General features: G+C 47.5%; 1 long non-coding RNA gene across 1 annotated transcript; it reads left to right on the top strand.

Moving 5' to 3' along the window:
- Positions 1–8,897: 8,897 nt before the first annotated feature.
- LOC142483929 (uncharacterized) lies at positions 8,898–18,746 on the top strand. Its single transcript, XR_012797502.1, has 2 exons — positions 8,898–9,357; positions 18,330–18,746. It is a non-coding gene; the product is annotated as an uncharacterized LOC142483929 (long non-coding RNA).
- Positions 18,747–19,113: the final 367 nt, after the last annotated feature.

Here is a 19,113-nt window from a genome sequence, read left to right as displayed (position 1 = left end):
ATCCGGGATTTTTAAAAGGGATTAATTTAATTTCCAGTTTGCTCCTGGCCTGTCCAGTCCTATCTGTGTGCACCTTAGCTCTATTGGTGCGTGATTCCCGCATGGGCGATCTTTGGGACCAGTCTACTAGAGACAAAGAAGTAATCGATTCTACTGAATGAGTCGTGTGGGTGTGAGTAGAAAGTATAGTTTCTAGTGAGGGGATGGAGTTCCCTCCAAATGTCGACCAGCTGAAGATCCCGCAGTCCCTGTTCTAGGGCCCTGGATCCAGGATCCGTCCGGCCTCTGTAGGGACCTGAGCGATCTAAGGCTGCGTTTGATACTGTGTTGAAATCGCCCCCTACAATTAAGGCACCTTTAGCGTGTTTGCGGATAGTTTCAAAGGATGAGGCGAAGAAGGCCGGGTCTTGTCCATTAGGGGCATACAGTATCGACACACTTTATTCGAGCAAATGCCCAGTTTGTACCTGGCAGATACCTGGAATGCGCTGCTCCTCACCTCTGACAAGCCCCGTTGCGTTTGCCTTCCCAGCCACGGTTCATGCCTGGCTGACGGGGGCCTGATCTGTTAAATGATAATGATCAGGATTTAATAGGCTGCAATGCTTCGCGTGTCCACCAGATGGCATAAATTCATGAATTGTAATGCAGTATATATATATACAGTACAGTATATACACAGTATATATATATATATATATATATATATATATATATATACTGTATAACAACAACCCCTATAAGCCCTAACATACAGTACTGTACACATACAGTACTGTATATGCACATACATAAATGATACTACTGTATGGGTGGCGGGGGCGAGATGTGTTTGCAGCAGAGAGAGATCCGCTGCTCTCTCTCTGCGCAAACATCGGCACATTAAAAATTATTTGAAATACATTTTTATTGATAGTGTACATGTGCAGGGGGTCTCCGGAGCTGAACCGCGTTGGTTTCAGGTCTGTGGACCCCCTGCTCCCCGAGATACAGTCCCCTTAAGGGGGTGCCGGTATCCCTCTGCTTGGTTTAAAGGGCCCGACCACGTGATCGCGGCCTGTAAACCAAGCAGAGCAGAGGGATACCGGCACCCCCTAAAGGGGCCTGTATCTCGGGGAGCAGGGGGTCCCCAGACCTGAAACCAGTGCGGTTCTGCTCTGGAGACCCTCTGCACATGTACAGTATCAATAAAACACATACAGTATACAGTATAAATAAACACTCGTTCTTTACATTAGCGGCTATGCGCTATGGTAAAGAAGCAGCATTTCTGTATTTTAATAATATTGTACAGTGAGCAGGGGGTTCCCTGAGCCAGAAATTAATGCTCAGGGACCCCCCCTGCTCCTGCTCAATATTATTAAAAATACAGAAATGCTGCTTCATTAACATAGCGGATAGCCGCTAAGGCAATGAAGGGGTTAACCCACCGTGCCCGCTTTATTGTGTGTAGTGGGGATGGGTGAGGGGGGTATTTGGCCCTTGGTGTGAGTTTAGGACTTGCGGGGGGGTTGCGGGTGCACTTAACCCCTTCACGACCGTAGCAGTTAATACCGCTACGGTCATGAAGGGGTTAAGCACTCCCGCTACCCCCCCGCAAGCCCTAAACAACCATCGTTGGGGCTAATACCCCATTCACCCACCCCCGCTACCCACAATAAAAAAAATACACACACACAGCAGCCGCCAAAAAATAAATAAATAAATCTAAATAAATAAATAAATGACAATAAATACATTTGAAATACATTTTTATTGATAGTGTACATGTGCAGGGGGTCTCCGGAGCTGAACCGCGTTGGTTTCAGGTCTGTGGACCCCCTGCTCCCCGAGATACAGCACCCTTTAGGGGGTGCCGGTATCCCTCTGCTTGGTTTAAAGGGCCCGACCACGTGATCGCGGCCTGTAAACCAAGTAGAGCAGAGGGATACCGGCACCCCCTAAAGGGGCCTGTATCTCGGGGAGCAGGGGGTTCCCAGACCTGAAACCAGTGCGGTTCTGCTCTGGAGACCCTCTGCACATGTACAGTATTTAAAACCAGAGACATAACATAAAACACAGACAAAGCTCAGTGCACATCCAGAAAAACTTATATACGGTACAGTGCCTAAATATACATGTATAAATAACTAATAAATAAAATGGTCTTTTAGTTTAACATTTTGGCCAAATTGTTGTAAGCCCTTGAGCCAAACTTCACGGCAGACCACGTTTCAAGGGTCCCTACACTAATATAAATTCTTAATAACCTGTGCATTGCCAGGAAGAATGATTTATAATAAATCTGTCAATATAAGTTGCAAAAGTTCTAAGTCTGATTGAAGCTTTTATTAACCTGTACATTACCAGGAAAAGCACTCTGTAATAGATTTGTCACAATCACACTGCATGCAGGCAAGTTCCCCTGATAGTTGGAGATGCCATGGAGGGAGCTTTTAACCATTTAAATGTGGGAGGGAGTGAGCTTCAATTGGATAGGAGGTTGCCACCCTCCAAAACAGCCAAGACTAGCTGCACAAGAATTATAAAACATACAGAACACCTACAAGCTCAAATTGAACCCCCAAAATACCCACAACATATATATAAGCATATAAGTTTCACAGAGGAGGGGGTAGCGGGAGTGCTTAACCCCTTCATGACCGTAGCGGTATTAACTGCTACGGTCGTGAAGGGGTTAAGTGCACCCGCAACCCCCCCGCAAGTCCTAAACTCACACCAAGGGCCAAATACCCCCCTCACCCATCCCCACTACACACAATAAAGCGGGCACGGTGGGTTAACCCCTTCATTGCCTTAGCGGCTATCCGCTATGGTAATGAAGCAGCATTTCTGTATTTTTAATAATATTGAGCAGGAGCAGGGGGGGTCCCTGAGCATTAATTTCTGGCTCAGGGAACCCCCTGCTCACTGTACAATATTATTAAAATACAGAAATGCTGCTTCTTTACCATAGCGCATAGCCGCTAAGGTAAAGAACGAGTGTTTATTTACTGTATACTGTATATGTGTTTTATTTATACTGTACATGTGCAGAGGGTCTCCAGAGCAGAACCGCACTGGTTTCAGGTCTGGGGACCCCCTGCTCCCCGAGATACAGGCCCCTTTAGGGGGTGCCAGTATCCCTCTACTCTGCTTGGTTTACAGGCCGCGATCACGTGATCGGGACCTTTAAACCAAGCAGAGGGATACCGGCACCTCCTAAAGGGGGCTGTATCTCGGTGAGCAGGGGGTCCCCAGACCTGAAACCAACGCGGTTCAGCTCCGGAGACCCCCTGCACATCTACACTATCAATAAAAATGTATTTCAAATAATTTTTAATGTGCCGATGTTTGCGCAGAGAGAGCAGCGGATCTCTCTCTGCTGCAAACACATCTCGCCCCCGCCGCCCATACAGTAGTATCATTTATGTATGTTCATATACATTACTGTATGTGTACAGTACTGTATGTTAGGGCTTATAGGGGTTGTTTTTATACAGTATATATATATATATATATATATATACAGTATATATACTGCATTACAATTCATTATAGGGGACGGCTTCAAAGAGAACAGCTCGCAAGCGCCCCCATGTGTTTTTACACGGTATTGCAGCCAGCCGGAATAAAATGCTTAAATCCCTGCCGGGAAAATAACGCAATGCACTCTGGCAGAAAACGATCACAAACCTGAATACACCCGGGTATACCCGAATTCGCGGGACTAGCCGAGCGAGAATAAAGTGTGTCGCCACTGTACCTGTCTGGTCTCCGCAGAGGCCACTGGAACCGTTGGTCCCAAATGCAGGGGGAAAGAGGTTGATTCTGCTGTGACACCTGATGACAGGCTCTTAGGAATCGCCGCAACAGCAGGCAATTCCGCAGCAACCACACAGATCACAGGCTCCAGGTTATTGCTATGGCGCACCTCAGCAGTTTCCCTGGACAAAACCCCCACCTCCCTCATGCCATGATTGGCACTCCCATCCAAAATTATCTGGGCACCCCGTAAGGACCGCAGCCCTCCATCAGGCATGGTTCTTTGCACCCCGGTGCCCGGGAACAAATCTTCTTGCTGCACCAGAATAACAGCAGCACCCAAATCTGGCAAGCTCTCTGCTTGCAGGTCACCAAAGGTAACCCTCCATGGGTGCCTGCTCAGAACATCAGCAGGCTGCATCTCGACTGATGCACTTGGACATCCTCTGCACACTGCTGCTGGCTCTGAGGTGACAAAAGCAGCATCTGCCTGGGACATCCCTCTTGGTTGTGGCTCTATGGCTGTGCTCTGTTCCTCTGTGTGGGCCAGCCCAATCCGGGTTACTGGCCCTGCAGCTTGTGAACGTTGCCCCTGATGGGGTCCCCCAGACTGCTCACGGTCCGGGCAATGTGGCCTGATGTGGCCCACCTTGTGGCAATGATAGCACCGTCTCTCAAGCTTGGACTCCCCAGTATAGGGCGTGTCGCTGCCCACTGTATGTTTGGGAGTCCGCTGAGGTGCAGACAGGTCCCCTCTAGCCGGAATGGCTGCCTCTCCGGGGACTGCTGCGTTGCTCACCAAGGCTCTGCTGGTTACATATTCATTTGCTGGCTCTGCTGCTTCCACAGCAGTTACTCTGGGGACGTCCTGTTCCCCGTTGACAAGGTGGGAGTGAGGGGGCCTTCCAAGCGCTGTCAACAGGAGCTGGAGTCGCTGTTCATAGCTAAGCCCTTCTCCCGAGGCGGTGAGGAGTGGAATGAGTTTAGCGGTAGCAAGTCCGGTCGCCGCAGCGACAAACCCATCTGCACCCCCTGGCACCACGCCACCCTCTTCCAGGCGGTCACTGACATCCTCCTGCTGTCCTTGCAGCCCCAGAGCTGGAGGGACCTGCACTCCGGGCTGAGTATTGTCTTCTGCCACAGCAGCTGGCGGGGCCATCCTGCCCTCATATTCTTCTAAGTCCTCCTCCAGCTGACTCTTGGAACGACTGTCTGTCGTGAACCCGTACCCCACACATCTCTCCACTATCTGCGCCTGGTTCCAGGTACAAAACCTTCCTGAGCATGGACTCATGGTGCCACTGGGGTATGAGTCCAGAGACCAGTGAATTATCTCGTGCTTCTTTGGAAGTGTGTGTAAGTTGCCACTTGTCTGAGGAGCTTGCAATCTACAAGGTCCTCACTATATTACAGAACCCCACAGGAAACTGGAATATAGGCTCAATCAGTATCTCACCAGCTGCCACCAGTTTTAAACGCCTGTGACGGGAGACGCGCTTAATAACACATTTATATTTCGTGGATCCTGATTCAGCAGAACGGGTTGAGCAAAATAAACTGAGATTTATTCCCTTGATAGGCAAACACACGACAACTGCAGAATAAACTTAATAATTACACGGACGGGTAGAGAAACAGAGGATAATGTCCAGAAAGGTGCAAAGCACCAGAAGATTGTCTTTTAAAATGTAGTCCTTTTGCAAGGGCACAAATTGCCAGCCCCAATCCTTCTGTGAATGTGCAAAGTCTTATCTGGTTCTTTATGGGTTCGCTTTGGATCCCCAGGGCTAACGAAATCCTGAAGCAGGGCAAGTTTCCTTGTTGCGATGTTTTTAATCCCTTGCCTTCTGGAATCGTAGCCGCTGTACTTAGATCTTATCCGCTTGAAGAAATCAGGTAACAACAGCAACAACAACAGCAGGAACACAGGAATGAGGGTTACAGGCCTTTTTAAGGACAAGGGCCTGTGAAGTGTTACATTAGCCTCATCCCATTGGCAGGGAATTATCTTCCTCCTATCAGAACCTGCCATGTCACATGGGCAAATCCTACAGCCAGCCCAGGTAACTCTGAGCATGCTCAGTAAGCAGCTTGGTAGCACTGCTAAGTAAAAAGGGGCCACTCATTTCTGGGGACGCAATGTCTGGAGTTTGGTCCCAAGGTGTGAAATAGCCAGGATGAGTAACAGGACCTGCTACTCAGAAACATCCTGATTAAGTGACACTTTATGACTCTGGGGTCATTCATCTATGCATAACATATGTTCCTTAATGCATTACAAAGGCAGGCAGAAAAAAAATAGCATCCTGCCGGTACATTTTAAAACTGCAACAAAAAGGCACTTCATCAAAAATATATGTTTCCCTTATGACAAAGCTATATTTTTAATATGTGTGTTCTTGGGGTGTTACCCTGAGGCTGCACCCCAACAATCAGGGTGCTGGCTCACTCCGTTCCTAAATTAGCAGTCTTAATGGAACGGCTCCTGTTATTCAGCACTGCAGGTAGAGACTAGCCTGCAAAATGGGGACAGCCATGCATATAGAATTAACCCCTTCATCCCCAATGCGAAATAGGGGTAACCAGCTGCCTTTATTAATGCGCTGATTACCCCCATTTTCGACACAGTCATAATCACAATTCAATCTAAATATACAGAAAACTGTCCACGGTGAGTGGGTGAGTGGGGCGGGGGGAGAGAGGGAAATAGCTAAAAAAAACTGGAAATGCCGGCCGGGAGAATAGACTTCCCGCAAAAGGAGTTCCCTCTGAACGCACACCAATTACATAATGTCTCAATAATAATAATACCTCATTTTTAATTACACCCTGTTAAAATGAAAGTAAAAGTGATGTGCATATAAAAACTAACATAGAAGGAATATGTTTGTGTATATATTTGAATATATATACTTTAAAATAATGTGTATCCCACCTCTAATCACGTGTTATATACTAGGTTTGATTATATCTGCAAATAATATTCTATTTATTTGTTTTTTATATATATATATATATATATATATATATATATATATATACTGTGTATATACATTAAATATATATATATATATGTGTGTGTAGAAATTGATATATTACTGTAAGCTCGTTTGCATGTCTTAGAGAGGTCTGCAACCCCGCCTTTCAACATTATCACCCAGCACACAGCACTTCCACTGCAGCAAGGGATTCTGGGAAATGACATGCAAATGAGCACACAGTGCCACCTTTTGCTTCAAAACCATTAACATGGTTCCCTATAGGCTTAAGCTTGCTGCATGGTCACAGCTTTGAGCACAGCCAGGGTTAAGGTGCATAGCCAGCAAACCCACCCACAGACAGACTGTATCGACCTTAATGGGTCTCCTCAGTGTGGGGTTTTCATTTCATCCTTTCCTGCCCTGACCCCTGCCTGGGTCGCGGTTGAGTGACGTCATCCTCATACCGACGGAAGGGCAGCGGGACGCGTCTGCAGGAGTGCCTAACGCCATCACACGTCCCTCCTGAGAAGGATTGGGATAGTAATTACCCACTGATGAGACGCCCCTCTGGGATCCAAGCTTTGGGGGAGCACACGCTGACTCTACCACTGATGTCCTTCCTGCACATGGCGCTTTGGTAACAATTACCTGACATGCTGTTGTGATGATTATCTGATGTACGCATGTAACGGGGTTTCCCCCACCCAATCGCAGATCACATGGTGTGGGGGCAGGAAACATACATGGTTACTAATTGTGGTGCATAACCTGTTGGCTCACAGGAGGGCTGAGCTTCCGCCACGGGGAACCTGGGGTAATATTACTGTGGACAACTTACGTATAACGATGCAGCGCCTCCACCTGCGATGGCTCCCACCAGAGGGGGAGTAGTTCCTCGCAGGACAATCAATACTCACACACAAAATATATATATGGGACTTTACTTATTCCGCAACACAACATATAACCACAACAGTTTGCATAACCTGTGTCCCTTCCTGGAGGAGACACTTACTGCGCCATGCAGGACGCTTACGCTAATTTGCACCACAACGGGCGCTAACACTTCTAGGCGTCACGGCGGACGCTACCACCTCTAGGCGTCACGGCGGACGCTACCACCTCTAGGCGTCGTGGCGGACGCTACCACCTCTAGGCGTCACGGCGGACGCTACCTCCCAAAGAGTGATCCCACCCTGTGTCCAGTAACCCCAACCCAATGTCTCGCACTCCCAAGTCATATACCAATGTGTGTGTGTGACTGCGCAGCCACTATGTCTGGTGATAGGCCTTGTTGGTGCACGTGAGTTGTGGGTTACCTGCCCGGGCTCCAGCCACGGGTGCCGCTATATCACTGGGGTTGGATCCACCGGGATATCCTCCTACGCGTGGGGTGAATTCCAGCGCGGATAATATCACCGTACAGCTCTGCACCGTCTCTACCTTAGTTAGGGTCTGTCTGCTGCCAGTAGGCCGCAGTCACGCTAGCTGGGCCTCTGTGGAGATAGTCCAGCTCCCTCGTAGCAATCCGAGCAATGTCCGTGATACACTCCTAGCAAATATATAATGGGGCAGGGTCCCTAACCTAGGGCCTGTCCCTACAATACTCAGCTGGGATGACTCAGGGCTATCTGGGGCCTAGGGGACTTGCTGGCCTAGTGCAGAGAGTCACAGACCCCTGCACCCTACCTCCTTCCCCTAGCTGCTCCAGTCACCAACTGCTTTTCTCTGTCTGCTTTGTGCTGCCAGACTCACAGCTCTGCCTCAGACTACCGCAACAATGTTGCAGACCTCCAGGTGCCTCTTACTGAACAGAGGCAGCACAGCAACAGGAACTCACTCTAACAACTAACAACGCGCGCTCGCATACCAGAAGGAGGGGGTGGTGCGCAAGGGGGAACCTGGCTACACGCAGAATACGCGCCTTTATTATTCATGCCCAATATATGTTTCAATTTATCACTATGAGCGTTGTGCGCTGTCTCTTTGTATTTTCTCTTCTGTAGCCCCGTGGGTGTCCAAGCCACCCCTCCTTCCACGGCTGCAGGCGCTCATCCAAATTATCAGTATATTTTTCTGTCTTTTTCACTCATTTCACTTGGCTGGTGTATTTTGAATAGATGGTAGCAGCGCACTTTCCCACCTCGAGGTCTGGCTCAGCCTGCCCGGAGTTAGGTACCACCGAAATAGCATCTTGTACATGTGTTCCCTTGTTATTGTGCAAATTGAGGTTTTGGCTGCCGATTCCCAGATAGCCTCCCACTCGGGAATTCTCTATAATACCCCCTATAACCAAGAATAACTCCTCCTATTGCTCCATACTGTACATCCCTATAACTCCCCATATTACCCCATATCACCGCTCCCTATACCTTCTCTTATGACTCCAAATAACCCCTCCCTATAATTCCTCGTATTGCCCCATATATCACCGCTCCCTGTATCCCGGGTATTGCATACAGTATGTATTTTAATATACAGATATACCTGTTCCTCCTCTCTGTCACTGTCCCTCCTCTGTCTCTGTCCCACCTCCCTCTCTCCCTTAAATACCCCCTGTGTTCCTACAGACACAGCAAACCTCTCTCCTTTCCTGCTGCATCAGAGAACCTGCTGATCCCAATAACTAAAGGTAATATAAATTACTGTCTGGGTATATATAATAAGAGGGGATAGAGCATATGGTGAGGGGACAGTTCTCAATGTATGTTTTATTTACTGTTTGTACCTGTCAATCTGTTACGCTCCTAGATTCATAGAAACAGATAGACATACATAGGCACACAGAAAGAGATAATTAATTATTATAATAGCATGTTCTTCTATAGCGCTGCTAGTTTTATGTAGCATTTTGCAGAGACATTTTGCAGACAGTCCCTGCCCCGTGGAGCTTACAATCACACAGATACAGATAGGCAGATACAGAGAGGCACACATACAGATAGACAAACAGATACAGATAGGCACACAGATACAGAGCAACACAGATACAGATAGACAAACAGATAGAGATACTGTATGAAGAAACAGATATTCAGATAGACAGATACAGATAGACACACAGATACAGACGGGCACACAGATACAGACAGGCACACAGATACAGACGGGCAGACAGATACAGAGAGGCCCACAGATACAGACAGACACACAGATACAGAGAGGCACACAGATACAGACAGGCACACAGATACAGATAGGCACACAGATACAGACAGGCACACAGATACAGATAGGCACACAGTTACAGATAGGCACACAGATACAGATAGACACACAGATACAGATAGGCACACAGATACAGACAGGCACACAGATACAGACAAGCACACAGATACAGATAGGCACACAGATACAGATAGGCACACAGATACAGATAGGCACACTGATACAGACAGGCACACAGATACAGACAGGGACACAGATACAGATAGGCACACAGATACAGATAGGCACACAGATACAGATAGGCACACAGATACAGACAGGCACACAGATACAGGCGGACACACAGATACAGGCGGACACACAGATACAGACGGGCACACAGATTCAGACGGGCACACAGATACATACAGACACACAGATACAGATAGGCACACAGATACAGACAGGCACACAGATACAGACAGGCACACAGATACAGACAGACACACAGATACAGACGGACACACAGATACAGATGGACACACAGATACAGATAGGCACACAGATACAGACGGACAGACAGATACAGAGAGGCACACAGATACAGACAGACACACAGATACAGACAGACACACAGATACAGATAGGCACACAGATACAGACAGACACACAGATACAAAGAGACACACAGATACAGAGAGGCACACAGACAGATAGGCACACAGATACAGACAGGCACACATACACAGATAAAGATAGACACACAGATACAGATAGGCACACAGATACAGATAGGCACACAGATACAGATAGGCACACATACACAGATACAGATAGGCATACAGATAGGCACACAGATACACACAGGCACACAGATTCAGACAGGCACACAGATACAGACAGGCACACAGATACAGATAGGCACACAGATACAGATAGGCACACAGATACAGATAGGCACACAGATACAGATAGGCACACAGATACAAATAGGCACACAGATACAGACAGACACACAGATACAGATAGACACAGATACAGATAGGCACACAGATACAGAGAGGCACACAGATACAGACAAGCACACAGATACAGATAGGCACACATATACAGACAGGCACACAGACACAGATAGAGATAGGCACACAGATAGAGATAGGCACACAGATACAGATAGGCACACAGATACAGACAGACACACAGATACAAACAGACAGACAGATACAGACAGGCACACAGATACAGATAGGCACACAGATACAGACAAACACACAGATACAGACAGACACACAGATACAGACAGGCACACAGATAGAGATAGACACACAGATACAGATAGGCACACAGATACAGACAGACACACAGATACAGACAGAAACACAGATACAGACAGGCACACAGATACAGATAGGCACACAGATACAGATAGGCACACAGATACAGACAGACACACAGATACAGATAGAGATAGGCACACAGATAGAGATAGGCACACAGATACAGATAGGCACACAGATACAGATAGGCACACAGATACAGACAGGCACACAGACACAGATAGAGATAGGCACACAGATAGAGATAGGCACACAGATACAGATAGGCACACAGATACAGACAGGCACACAGATAGAGATAGGCACACAGATACAGATAGGCACACAGATACAGACAGGCACACAGATACAGGCGGACACACAGATACAGGCGGACACACAGATACAGACGGGCACACAGATACATACAGACACACAGATACAGACAGGCACACAGATACAGACAGGCACACAGATACAGACAGACACACAGATACAGACGGACACACAGATACAGATGGACACACAGATACAGATAGGCACACAGATACAGACGGACAGACAGATACAGAGAGGCACACAGATACAGACAGACACACAGATACAGACAGACACACAGATACAGATAGGCACACAGATACAGACAGACACAGAGATACAAACAGACACACAGATACAGAGAGGCACACAGACAGATAGGCACACAGATACAGACAGGCACACATACACAGATAAAGATAGACACACAGATACAGATAGGCACACAGATACAGATAGGCACACAGATACAGATAGGCACACATACACAGATACAGATAGGCACACAGATACAGATAGGCACACAGATACACACAGGCACACAGATTCAGACAGGCACACAGATACAGACAAGCACACAGATACAGATAGGCACACAGATACAGATAGGCACACAGATACAGATAGGCACACAGATACAGACAGGCACACAGATACAGATAGGCACACAGATACAAATAGGCACACAGATACAGACAGACACACAGATACAGGTAGACACAGATACAGATAGGCACACAGATACAGAGAGGCACACAGATACAGACAAGCACACAGATACAGATAAGCACACAGATACAGATAGGCACACATATACAGACAGACACACAGACACAGATAGAGATAGGCACACAGATACAGATAGGCACACAGATACAGATAGGCACACAGATACAAACAGACAGACAGATACAGACAGGTACACAGATACAGATAGGCACACAGATACAGACAAACACACAGATACAGACAGACACACAGATACAGACAGGCACACAGATAGAGATAGGCACACAGATAGAGATAGGCACACAGATACAGACAGACACACAGATACAGACAGACACACAGATACAGACAGGCACACAGATAGAGATAGGCACACAGATACAGATAGGCACACAGATACAGACAGGCACACATACACAGATAAAGATAGGCACACAGATAGAGATAGGCACACAGATACAGATAGGCACACAGATACAGACAGGCACACAGATAGAGATAGGCACACAGATACAGATAGGCACACAGATACAGACAGACACACAGATACAGACAGACAGATACAGACAGGCACACAGATACAGATAGGCACACAGATACAGATAGGCACACAGATACAGAGAGGCACACAGATACAGACAGGCACACAGACACAGATAGAGATAGGCACACAGATAGAGATAGGCACACAGATACAGATAGGCACACAGATACAGACAGACACACAGATACAGACAGACAGACAGATACAGACAGGCACACAGATACAGATAGGCACACAGATACAGACAAACACACAGATACAGACAGACACACAGATACAGACAGGCACACAGATAGAGATAGGCACACAGATACAGATAGGCACACAGATACAGACAGACACACAGATACAGACAAACACACAGATACAGATATACACACAGATACAGACAGGCACACAGATAGAGATAGGCACACAGATACAGATAGGCACACAGATACAGACAGACACACAGATACAGACAGACAGACAGATACAGACAGGCACACAGATACAGATAGGCACACAGATACAGACAGACACACAGATTCAAACAGACACACAGATACAGACAGATACAGACAGACACAGAGATACAGACAGGCACACAGATACAGACAGGCACACAGATACAGACAGACACACAGATACAGACAAACACACAGATACAGATATACACACAGATACAGATAGGCACACAGATACAGACAGGCACACAGATACAGACAGACACACAGATACAGACAGGCACACAGATACAGACAGACACACAGATACAGACAGGCACACAGATACAGATAGGCACACAGATACAGATAGGCACGCACATATAGATAGGCACACAGATACAGATAGGCACACACATATAGATAGGCACACAGATACAGACGGGCACACAGATACAGACAGGCACACAGATACAGACAGGCACACAGATACAGATAGGCACACAGATACAGACAGGCACACAGATACAGACAGGCACACAGATACAGATAGGCACACAGATACAGACAGGCACACAGATACAGATAGACACACAGATACAGATAGGCACACAGATACAGACAGGCACACAGATACAGATAAGCACACAGATACAGATAGGCACACAGATACAGATAGGCACAAAGATACAGACAGGCACACAGATACAGACAGGCACACAGATACAGACAAGCACACAGATACAGATAGGCACACATACACAGATAAAGATAGACACACAGATACAGACAGGCACACAGATACAGACAGGCACACAGATACAGACAGGCACACAGATACAGACGGGCACACAGATACAGACGGGCACACAGATACAGACGGACACACAGATACAGATGGACACACAGATACAGATAGGCACACAGATACAGACGGACAGACAGATACAGAGAGGCACACAGATACAGACAGACACACAGATACAGACAAACACACAGATACAGATAGGCACACAGATACAGACAGACACACAGATACAAACAGACACACAGATACAGAGAGGCACACAGACAGATAGGCACACAGATACAGACAGGCACACAGATAGATAGGCACACATACACAGATAAAGATAGACACACAGATACAGATAGGCACACATACACAGATAAAGATAGACACACAGATACAGAAAGGCACACAGATACAGATAGGCACACAGATACAGATAGGCACACATACACAGATACAGATAGGCACACAGATACAGATAGGCACACAGATACACACAGGCACACAGATTCAGACAGGCACACAGATACAGACAGGCACACAGATACAGATAGGCACACAGATAGACAGGCACACAGATACAGATAGGCACACAGATACAGATAGGTACACAGATACAGACAGGCACACAGATAGACAGGCACACAGATACAGACAGGCACACAGATACAGATAGGCACACAGATACAGATAGGCACACAGATACAGATAGGCACACAGATACAGATAGGCACACAGATACAGATAGGCACACAGATACAGACAGGCACACAGATACAGATAGGCACACAGATACAAATAGGCACACAGATACAGACAGACAAACAGATACAGATAGACACAGATACAGATAGGCACACAGATACAGAGAGGCACACATATACAGACAGGCACACAGACACAGATAGAGATAGGCACACAGATAGAGATAGGCACACAGATACAGATAGGCACACAGATACAGACAGACACACAGATACAGACAGACAGACAGATACAGATAGGCACACAGATACAGATAGGCACACAGATACAGATAGGCACACAGATACAGACAGACACACAGATTCAAACAGACACACAGATACAGACAGACACAGAGATACAGACAGGCACACAGATACAGACAAGCACACAGATACAGACAGACACACAGATACAGACAAACACACAGATACAGATATACACACAGATACAGATAGGCACACAGATACAGATAGGCACACAGATACAGACAGACACACAGATACAGACAGGCACACAGATACAGACAGACACACAGATACAGACAGGCACACAGATACAGATAGGCACACAGATACAGATAGGCACGCACATATAGATAGGCACACAGATACAGATAGGCACACACATATAGATAGGCACACAGATACAGACAGGCACACAGATACAGATAGGCACACAGATACAGACAGGCACACAGATACAGACAGGCACACAGATACAGATAGGCACACAGATACAGACAAGCACACAGATACAGATAGGCACACAGATACAGATAGGCACACATATACAGACAGGCACACAGATACAGACAGGCACACAGATACAGAGAGGCACACAGATACAGACAGGCACACAGATACAGAGAGGCACACAGATACAGATAGGCACACAGATACAGACAGGCACACAGATACAGACAGACACACAGATACAGACAGGCACACAGATACAGATAGGCACACAGATATAGATAAGCACACAGATACAGATAGGCACACACATATAGATAGGCACACAGATACAGATAGGCACACACATATAGATAGGCACACAGATACAGACAGGCACACAGATACAGACAGGCACACAGATACAGACAGGCACACAGATACAGACAGGCACACAGATACAGATAGGCACACAGATACAGATAGGCACACAGATACAGACAGGCACACAGATACAGACAGGCACACAGATACAGATAGGCACACAGATACAGACAAGCACACAGATACAGATAGGCACACAGATACAGATAGGCACACAGATACAGACAAGCACACAGATACAGACAGGCACACAGATACAGATAGGCACACAGGTATAGATAGGCACACAGATACAGATAGGCACACAGATACAGATAAGCACACATACACAGATACAGATAGGCACACAGATACAGACACACAGATACAGATAGGCACACAGATACAGATAGGCACACAGATACAGATAGGCACACAGATACAGATAGGCACACAGATACAGATACGCACACAGATACAGATAGGCACACAGATACAGATAGGCACACAGATACAGATAGGCACACAGATACAGATAGGCACACAGATACAGATAGGCACACAGATACAGATAGGCACACAGATACAGATAGGCACACAGATACAGTACAGATAGGCACACAGATACAGATAGGCACACAGATATAGATAGGCACACAGATACAGATAGGCACACAGATACAGATAGGCACACAGATACAGATAGGCACACAGATACAGATAGGCACACAGATACAGATAGGCACACAGATACAGATAGGCACACAGATACAGATAGGCACACAGATACAGATACGCACACAGATACAGATAGGCACACAGATACAGACACATATATATATTCATAGATAAATAAAGACAGACACCCAGATAGATGGATACAGAGATGCACATATGTAGATTATACTCTGATAGATAAACAGAGACACATAAATAACTATATAGTATATATTAATATAATGCAGCAAATACCTCCCCACTGTCACTGTCCCTCCTCTCTCACTGTCTCTTGTCTCTGTCCCTCCTTTCTGTCTCTGTCCCTCCTCTCTCACTGTCTCTTGTCTCTGTCCCTCCTCTCTCACTGTCTCTTGTCTCTGTCCCTCCTTTCTGTCTCTGTCCCTCCTCTCTCACTGTCTCTTGTCTCTGTCCCTCCTCTCTCACTGTCTCTTGTCTCTGTCCCTCCTTTCTGTCTCTGTCCCTCCTCTCTCACTGTCTCTTGTCACTGTCCCTCCTCTCTGTCTTTGTCCCTCCTCTCTGTCTCTCCTCTCTGTCACTGTCCCTCCTCTCTGTCACTGTCCCTCCTCTTTGTCAACTGTCTCTCCTCTCTGTCACTGTCCCTCCTCTCTGTCACTGTCCCTCCTCTCTGTCACTGTCCCTCCTCTCTGTCTATGTCCCTCCTCTCTGTCACTGTCCCTCCTCTCTGTCACTGTCCCTCCTCTCTGACACTGTCCCTCCTCTCTGTCTCTGTCCCTCCTCTCTGTCTCTGTCCCTCCTCTCTGTCACTGTCCCTCCTCTCTGTCTGTCCCTCCTCTCTGTCACTGTCCCTCCTCTCTGTCTCTATCCCTCCTCTCTGTCTCAGTCCCTCCTCTCTGTCACTGGCCCTCCTCTCTGTCTCTGTCCCTCCTCTCTGTCTCTGTCCCTCCTCTGTGTGACTGTCCCTCTTCTCTGTCCCTCCTCTCTGTCACTGTCCCTCCTCTCTGTCACTGTCCCTCCTCTCTGTCTCTGTCCCTCCTCTCTGTCTCTGTCCCTCCTCTCTGTCACTGTCCCTCCTCTCTGACACTGTCCCTCCTCTCTGTCCCTCCTCTCTGTCCCTGTCCCTCCTCTCTGTCTCTGTCCCTGCTCTCTGTCTGTCCCTCCTCTCTGTCACTGTCCCTCCTCTCTGTCACTGTCCCACTTCTCTGTCTCTGTCCCTCCTCTCTGTCACTGACCCTCCTCTCTGTCACTGTCCCTCCTCTCTGTCACTGTCCCCCCTCTCTGTCACTGTCCCTCCTCTCTGTCTCTGTCCCTCCTCTCTGTCACTGTCCCTCCTCTGTCTCTGTCCCTCCTCCCTGTCTCTGTCCCTCCTCTCTGTCACTGTCCCTCCTCTCTGTCTGTCCCTCCTCTGTCACTGTCCCTCCTCTCTGTCTCTGTCCCTCCTCTGTCACTGTCCCTCCTCTCTGTCTGTCCCTCCTCTGTCACTGTCCATCCTCTGTCACTGTCCCTCCTCTCTGTCACTGTCCCTCCTCTCTGTCACTGTCCCTCCTCTCGGTCTCTGTCCCTCCTCTCTGTCACTGGCCCTCCTCTCTGTCACTGTCCCTCCTCTCTGTCACTGTCCCTCCTCTCTGTCACTGTCCCTCCTCTCTGTCACTGTCCCTCCTCTCTGTCACTGTCCCTCCTCTCTGTCACTGTCCCTCATCTCTGTCTCTGTCCCTCCTCTCTTTCCCTCCTCTCTGTCTCTGTCCCTTCTCTCTGTCACCTATAACTCCTCCTATTACCCCATATAACCCCTCCCTATAACACCTCCTATTACCCCATATAACCCCTCCCTATATTTCCTCCGACTGTTTTTCAGAAATTAAACATGGCTGGCCAACACAACACCCATGTCGCCAACAATTACTTAAAGGAGGTCTCGGTGGCTGTCACTCACCCCAACGGGCGCCAGGATAGGTTTACGGTGGAGCATGGGAAAGTGCGCAATGTGGCAACCGAAAGGGGAACGGTCTCCGTCGCTGTCTATGACCCTGAAAATCCTAGCAACCCCAACCCCGTGGAACAGAGGAGCATCCCCTCCGACATCAGCGTCATGGTGGTAAAGACCCCCAGTGGGAGGCCAAGAATTGTCAAAGTTGTATACGGGACTCTCTGGAAAGCAGATCCGTACGATAATGAATGAAGACAGATCCCCCGTCTATATGTGCTGTCACAATAGCTGTGTGGGCGTGATACGCTGTGCACAATGATATATTAAATGGTATGATGGCTTACTGCTTGGAGTCCAGTCTCATTCATTGGTGGTCTTACTCATTGGAAGGCAGTCTCATTCAGGAGTCCAGTCTCATTCATTGGTGGTCTTACTCATTGGAAGGCAGTCTCATTCAGGAGGCAGTCTCATTCATTGGTGGTCTTACTCATTGGAAGGCAGTCTCATTCAGGAGTCCAGTCTCATTCATTGGTGGTCTTACTCATTGGAAAGCAGTCTCATTCAGGAGTCCAGTCTCATTCATTGGTGGTCTTACTCATTGGAAGGCAGTCTCATTCAGGAGGCAGTCTCATTCATTGGTGGTGTTACTCATTGGAAGGCAGTCTCATTCAGGAGGCAGTCTCATTCATTGGTGGTCTTACTCATTGGAAAG

The sequence above is a fragment of the Ascaphus truei genome, unplaced genomic scaffold, assembly GCF_040206685.1.
Source record: "Ascaphus truei isolate aAscTru1 unplaced genomic scaffold, aAscTru1.hap1 HAP1_SCAFFOLD_395, whole genome shotgun sequence".
NCBI classification, from domain to species: Eukaryota; Metazoa; Chordata; class Amphibia; order Anura; family Ascaphidae; genus Ascaphus; species Ascaphus truei.
This window is presented reverse-complemented; position numbering and strand designations above follow the sequence as displayed.